Consider the following 7,205-nt stretch of genomic DNA (forward strand, 5'->3'; position numbering starts at 1 on the left):
AAATGATACAACAATTTGCTCAGTTTTATGGTTTGCAGGATGAAGATCCCAACGCTTACTTAGAAAACTTTTTGGAACTATGTGATACATTTAAAATTAATTGTGTTTCTAAAGATGCTATTCGTCTTCGATTATTCCCTTTTTCATTGAGAAACAAGGCTAAACAGTGGTTGAACTCGTTACCACAAGGGTCAATTACTACTTGGGAACAAATGACCGAAAAATTTTTACTAAAATATTTTTCGCCGACTAAAACGACTAAATTACGTAACGATTTCTCTTCTTTTGTGCAGATGGATTTAGAAACACTCTACGATGAATGGGAGAGATACAAGGACCTTTTGAGAAGGTGCCCTCACCATGGGTTACCGTTTTGGCTTCAGGTTAAAACGTTCCATAATGGTCCAAATCCTTCGACTCGGCAAATGGTTGACGCAGCTGCTGGCGGAACCATCAATAATAAAACACCTGAAGATGCTTATGAGTTCATAGAGGAGATGTCACTGAATAGCTATCAGTGGCAAGTCATGAGGACTAAGCCAACAAAAACGGCCGGTGTTTATAACGTCGATTCGGTCACTATGCTCTCTAATCAGGTAGAACTCTTGAATAAGAAAATTGATGGTTTTCTTAGTTCTTTACAGGTTTATCCAGTAATGAGGTGCGAGACAATGGAGGAGGAGCATGCAAAGAGTATCAACCTTTCAATCCTAGCATCAAGGAGGAACAAGTCCAATATATAGGTAACAATAACTCTAGATCCTAAAATAACCCATATAGTAACACTAACAATGCAGGTTGGAGGAACTACCCAAATTTCTCATGGAGAGGCCAAGGCAATTAGCGACCACCTCCGGGCTACCAACAGCCACCCTATCAACAAGAAAAGAAACCAAGCCTTGAAAAGATACTCACAAAGTTTATCTCGGTATCAGAAACCCATTTTCAGAACACCAAAATGACACTTAAAAATCAACAAGCGTCAATCCAAGGGCTCGAAAATCAGATAGGCTAACTTTCCAAACTAATCTCTGAACGACCATAAGGTAGCTTGCCAAGTAATACTGAACCCAACCCAAGGGAACAACTTAACATGATTAACGTTCAAGATGAAGAAGGATTCGTTGAGCCTGAGCCAGAACCGAGGCAAGAAACTGTGGTAAGCAGAGGTCAAGGTGAGGTAGGTCATAATAAAAACAAACCAGTGACTGTCGAATATAAACCTCGTGTGCCATACCCCAACATGACAAGGAAAGACCGCTCAGATGAACAATTTGGTAAATTCCTTAAACTATTAAAAAAATTACATATTAACTTACTGTTTATTGAAGCTCTATCGCAGATGCCAAACACAATGAAATTTTTAAAGGAGATTTTAGCAAATAAACAGAAGTTGGACGAGGTGTCGCATGTGGAGCTGAACGCAGTTTGCTCAGCTATTCTCCAAAATAAACTACCCAACAAATTAAAAGATCCAGGGAGTTTTACGATTCCTTGCTTAATTGGTAGTTTAGGAGTTAATAATGCATTAGCTAATTTAGGGGCTAGTATCAATGTCATGCCTTACAAAATGTTTAAGCAACTAGGGCTTGGGTAACCCAAACAGATTAGGTTGAGCATTCAATTAGCGGATAAAACTATAAGATTTCCTAGGGGTATTATTGAAGATGTGCTAGTCAAGATCGATAAATTTATATTTCCCGTGGACTTTATTGTTATAGATATAGAGGAGGATAACAACACCCCTTTGATTTTAGGGAGACCCTTTTTAGCAATTGCTAAAACAATTATTGATGTTGGCACAGGTGAACTCACACTCCGGGTGGGAGACGAAACAATCATCCTTCAAGCTCGCAATTTTGGCAACACATTAGAAATTGAAAGTGATCGTTTAACCCATTCTACTAAAACTAACAATATGGTGCAACCTCCTTTCTAGGAAATGAGTCTGAAGAAAGCACATGAGTCATTCTCAAGCAATAGTAGCAGACCTACTCATGAAGAACGAAGACTGCAAATAGAGGAGCTAGATGAATGGCGAACACATAAACCAAGAACACACGATAAACCAAAACTGTGCCAGAACGAGCTCGATACCTTTCCAAATCAACTTAAGGTTGGCGATAAAGTCTTATTAGATGCTGCAGATCCTCACATTGTCACTGCCAGACCGGATGAAGAAAACTCTCTTACGGTACTTAGTATTTTTCCATTCGATACAGTTGAGATAAGTCACCCCAAGTTCGGCACTTTTAAGGTAAACAACACCCGTTTAAAACCTTATTTTGATGAGATTGATAGCAGGAATGAGGAGTATAAACTCCTCAAACCACCATGACCATTCAATAGAGAGGTAAGTCGAGCTTAGGCTATAAATAAGCGCTTCTTAAGAGGCAACCCAAGCACTAACAATATTAATTTCTTTAAATTTTAGTATTTAACACCTAACTTACTAATAGAAATCTTGAATGCAGGTTTTTCCACAAAGACACGGCCAAGCACACAGGCGTGCTTAGGGCCGTGTGAAAACAGGGCAAAATATTTCCCCAACACGGGCTACAATAAAATGCCATGGCCATGCTACAATAAAATGCCACGGCCGTAAGACATGGCCGTACTCGAACCTGCAGAAACAACACGGGCATGCGACATGCCCGTGTGGAAGAACCGTGGGTGAACCTGTTAAAATAGCACGGGCGTGCGAAACGCCCGTGTCTAGTACCTGTGGTCAAACCTATTAAATTAACACGGGCGTGAACCTTGCATACACGAGCGTGGAAGAAGTGAACGAAGCTAGACACGGTTGTAACGCCCCAATTTTCGGGTTTTCTGTGTTTCTGTGATTTTAAAATTTATGTGTGTTCTGGTTGGTTATATATATTTTAGTAGGTTAGTAGGCCTTTGGAAGGCCCAAACTTAAGTTAAATCTGTGGTAGTCTTCGAAATTTTAATTTTATGAACAGGTGATGCAATTGGCGTTTGGGCTTTTAAGAGTAAAGGGGTAAAAGATGACACAAAAAGGAGTGTGGTGTAGCGGTAAGGTGGCACCACTTAGGGGACAAGGAAGTGACGCCATAGAGGAAGCAAGGGGTCCAAGGTTCAAGTCTTGGCTCTTGCAATATATTTTGGTTTTTCTTTTCAATAAATCTGGAAACAAGTAGGAGCGCTTTAAAGTTTAATGTGTTGGATTTATGACACAAATGAGTTGATGGCCTAGTGGTGATGGCGTGAGTTGCCATGTGAGAGGACTTTGGTTCGAATCCCTTGGCACGCAAAGGTTGATTATTTTTCTATGTTGGGACGGAAAGAGTTGGTGTTGGTTTTAAACTCTAGTGATGGAGGGATCCCACATCGGGAAGCTAACATAAGAGTAGATGGAGAGCTGGCTTTAAATAGAGCAAACCATGAGGAGAGTAGGCATACCCTTCTTGGTTGATCCCTTTCGCTTTGTGACGTGTTCGTTTGGGTTGGGCATCAGCTAAGAGTGTTTGGAGCGTGGATTAACTACAGTCTCCTAATAGGTGTGTATTTCTCATTACTCTAGCAGTAGGACGGCTATTTCGGGCCGCGATGGGCTGAAATGGGCCATGTGGTCCTAATGGGTTCGTAGGCCCAAGTGCATAAGTTGTAGAATTATCGAAATACCCCTATAGGGTAGAATTATTGAAATACCCCTATAGGGTAGATTACCGAAATACCCCTGTTGGATAGAATTACCGAAATACCCTTTTAGGGTAGAAATACTGAAATATCCCTATAGGATAGAATTACCGAAATACCCCTGTAGGGTAGAACTACCGAGATACCGTTGTGGGGTAAAATTACCATTTTGCCCTTAGGGTGTTAAATGACTATTTTGCCCCTCGTACGTAAATGACTAACTTGTGTGATGATTGGGTTAGTTGACATGGATTTATGTTAGTTATCGTTAATTCGTAAGTCTAATGTGTTAGTGATCGATTGTAGGATTTTCGCGTGGGAGATATCGTCATCAATCGTCATGAACTAGGTGTGTAAACGACACCTTCCCTTAGACTGAATCGGTAAAAGCTGAAATACCGAAATGTTGGTATTTTGTGAACTCGTGAGTGTACGAGCGCTCATGAGACAGTATGAATATGGTGCATTTGGATGATTAGAGTGCAGAGTGTGCATTTTCGTGCACAACGGTATTTTTGGGCTTAATGGGTCGAAAACGGGCCAATAGGCCAACGGTCCCACTTTGGTAAAAAGACGAGGTAAGTACTTCTAATTACTTGGTAAACGTTAGAATGAGCATGAAACCTTAGCAATAGGTAATAATTACTGAAATACCCTTATGCATGCAAAATTACGATTTTACCCATAGGGTTATTTTTTCTGAAAAGTGTGATGTTCTGTTTCTGTATACGTATGCCATGACATATTATTTCTGTTGCATGGGACATGGGTTTATATTGATGGAGGAAGCGTTCTAGCAGCCTCGTTGCAATCTAGTGGCCTCGCTACATATATCTGTTCTGGTGACTTCGTCACAATATCTGGCAGCCTCGCTGCAATCTGATGGCTTCGCCACACACATATATATATCTGTTCTGGTGGCCTAGCCACAATATCTGTATCTGGTGACTTCGTCACAATATTTGGCAGCCTCGCTGCAATTTCTGTGGTGTGTAGCGGTTGGGTGGGTTGAGTAGTCTCCCCACATGGTGTAAGGGTCGTACGGGGGTGTTATGGATGGCTCTGGGTTGGGATTTCTGCATTCATGATATATTTGTTCTGTATCTACTATGGGCCTATGGGTTTCATTTTGATTTCTGTACTGGGCCAAGGCCCAGATAAGTCTGACTCTAAGGTTTGATCTGTTTTGGGCTATGGTTGGGTTATGTTACACACTGAGTTTCCCGGACTCACCCTTTATTTTCATCTCTGCAGGAAATCCCCAACCATAGTGGGCTTGGAGCTGTGAGGGATTCGGAGTGGCCACATCATCTGCAAAGTTGGTTTTCCTAAGTTAGTTTATTTTTATTATTTTATATTTTGATTTAATTTTGGGTTTTAAGTTGCAATAAGGCCACTATTTAAATTTCTTTTTCCGCTATGGTTTTATTTTCTGATTATATTTATACTATGTCGAAATTTCTAGTGTTAGGTTGCGCAGGTTTTCAAAATTAATGAACATTTTCCAAGACTCAACAAGCACAACAAATGGATAGCCTAAAGATTGATAAACTGGCTTTTCATTCAACAGCTGTTTTTACAAAGACCACCCCAATCACTTAAACCAACGAATGCATAGTAAGTTGTATGTCCATGTGACACGTCAGATGTGGCAATAACGTCTGGGCTAGGTATGGGGTGTTACAACGGTCGTTCGACATGGCCGTGTGCACACACACTCCCAAGGAACACGGGCGTGTACTAAATGTCAAACAAGCCCAAATTCAAAATTCGTGAATCACACGGGCTGAAATTGGGGAACACGGGCGTGTTGCCTGGCCGTGGGCCCCAAAATCTATAACAACCCTGCACTATTCATTATCTTCCCCACCCAAAATCCTAACCCTAGCCGCTGTAAGTCTACACGACCTCCCCGCCACGCCCGTGTGCCGCATCCAACTCTATTTTTGCTGCTCATTCCCTCTTTTCTAGTGTTTGTTTACTTTTTTTCCCTTTAATTGCACTCATTTTTCATGTTAGTTATCATAGAACTATGCATTTTTCATGATTACTTTCATCTTTCAATCACTCACATTTTATTCATAGAACAAGCTATTATATTTTTCATGTGCAAATTCTTACTCTTTATATGATTTCTCTACTTTATTTGATTATTTAGAAATAAATATTCATGATTAGAAAAATAGACATACTCATTCCTTTAGTGTTAACATTTTTCATCTGTCACACATGTTGCATTCCATGAAATTCGTTGCCATTTTTACTCCATACAATTGATTGCTTTGATTAACTTGTTAGTCTTAGTAGTTGTTGACATTATGATTGCTATTTGTCTTCATTTTACTTTAATTATTCCTCAAGATGAATTAATGGATTTGATTGCAGGTACCATGTCATCTTCACGAGGAAAGAAAACCGTCGTACCTGTTTCAAAGAAGAGGAAGGGAGCATCATCTTCCGTGGGTCCAATCACGGAATTCGTCAACTTCTCCTACAGTTCCCCCATGGGCCCCAGAAAGAACTTTTCCAAATACTTTGGCCCCGACCTTTAATTGCGGGCCGCTACATCGACTGGGCTACCGTAGAACAAGTTCAGTTGGCTGATGTGACTCGGGCCCTCCTAACCATCGACCCTTGGGAGCTGTTCTTTGGGATCATCGATCCAACATACCTCGAGCTCATGATGGAACTATGCTCAACGTTCCATCTTTAGACCGTAATGACGAACTGCGATGATCCTAGCACAGTCTAATTTTGCCTAGGTGGATTAATCCACCAGCTAAGCGTCTCAGAGTTCGGTGCTGCACTGGGTTTATATATGGAGGAGTTCAAGGAGGAGAATGAACTACATGCTCTCATTCGCCACATACACTTCTCTCCCTCGAAGTGCTGGCACACTTTGGCCCCTAGTGCGACCTCCTACAATCCTAGCCGCTCCAAGGCATCAGTTCTACCACCTTACCTGAGGTACCTACACGCCATTTTGTCTTACACAATTACAGGAAGGCGAGAGAGCACTGGCGTCGTCAACACTCACGACGCCTACTTTTTATGGTGTATATCACACGGGCACGTCATCGACCTTGTCTATTTCATCGCCCTCACGATTTAGCACTAGACATAGCGGCAGAGGAAAGGGGTCATCTCCATTGGCCCTTATGTGACGCGATTAGCTTGACACTTCGGGCTTCTCGACACCGCGACCCAAGAATCATCGTTGACCCTCATTGGCCAAATGTCTCCACAATGCATCTCAAGTATGCTTAGCATGAGGATGATTGAGAGGCGTAGAAGAACCTACCCTCCTCAATATCGTCTTACCCAATCTACCGGGAGGAGACCTACGAGGACATTCCTGATGATGTCCCTCTGCAGCACGAGGACCCACCATCCCAGCCACCAGCACCCTCTCGTCCAGCTCATGCGGCGGCTTCATATGCTGACATCTTTGAGCGCCTCAGCCGATTCGAGCAGCAGTGTTTTCAATGATTTGACAACATTGATGCTACTCTACAGCAAATTTGTCAGCACCTCTACATCTCATC

At 41.8% G+C, this 7,205-nt stretch overlaps 1 non-coding gene across 1 annotated transcript; it reads right to left on the reverse strand.

Annotated features, from left to right (window-relative positions):
* Positions 1-260: 260 nt before the first annotated feature.
* Positions 261-367, reverse strand: LOC121230116 (small nucleolar RNA R71). Its single transcript, XR_005928068.1, has one exon. It is a non-coding gene; the product is annotated as a small nucleolar RNA R71 (small nucleolar RNA).
* Between the last annotated feature and the right edge of the window lie 6,838 nt (positions 368-7,205).

This window comes from Gossypium hirsutum, chromosome A05, assembly GCF_007990345.1.
Source record: "Gossypium hirsutum isolate 1008001.06 chromosome A05, Gossypium_hirsutum_v2.1, whole genome shotgun sequence".
NCBI classification, from domain to species: Eukaryota; Viridiplantae; Streptophyta; class Magnoliopsida; order Malvales; family Malvaceae; genus Gossypium; species Gossypium hirsutum.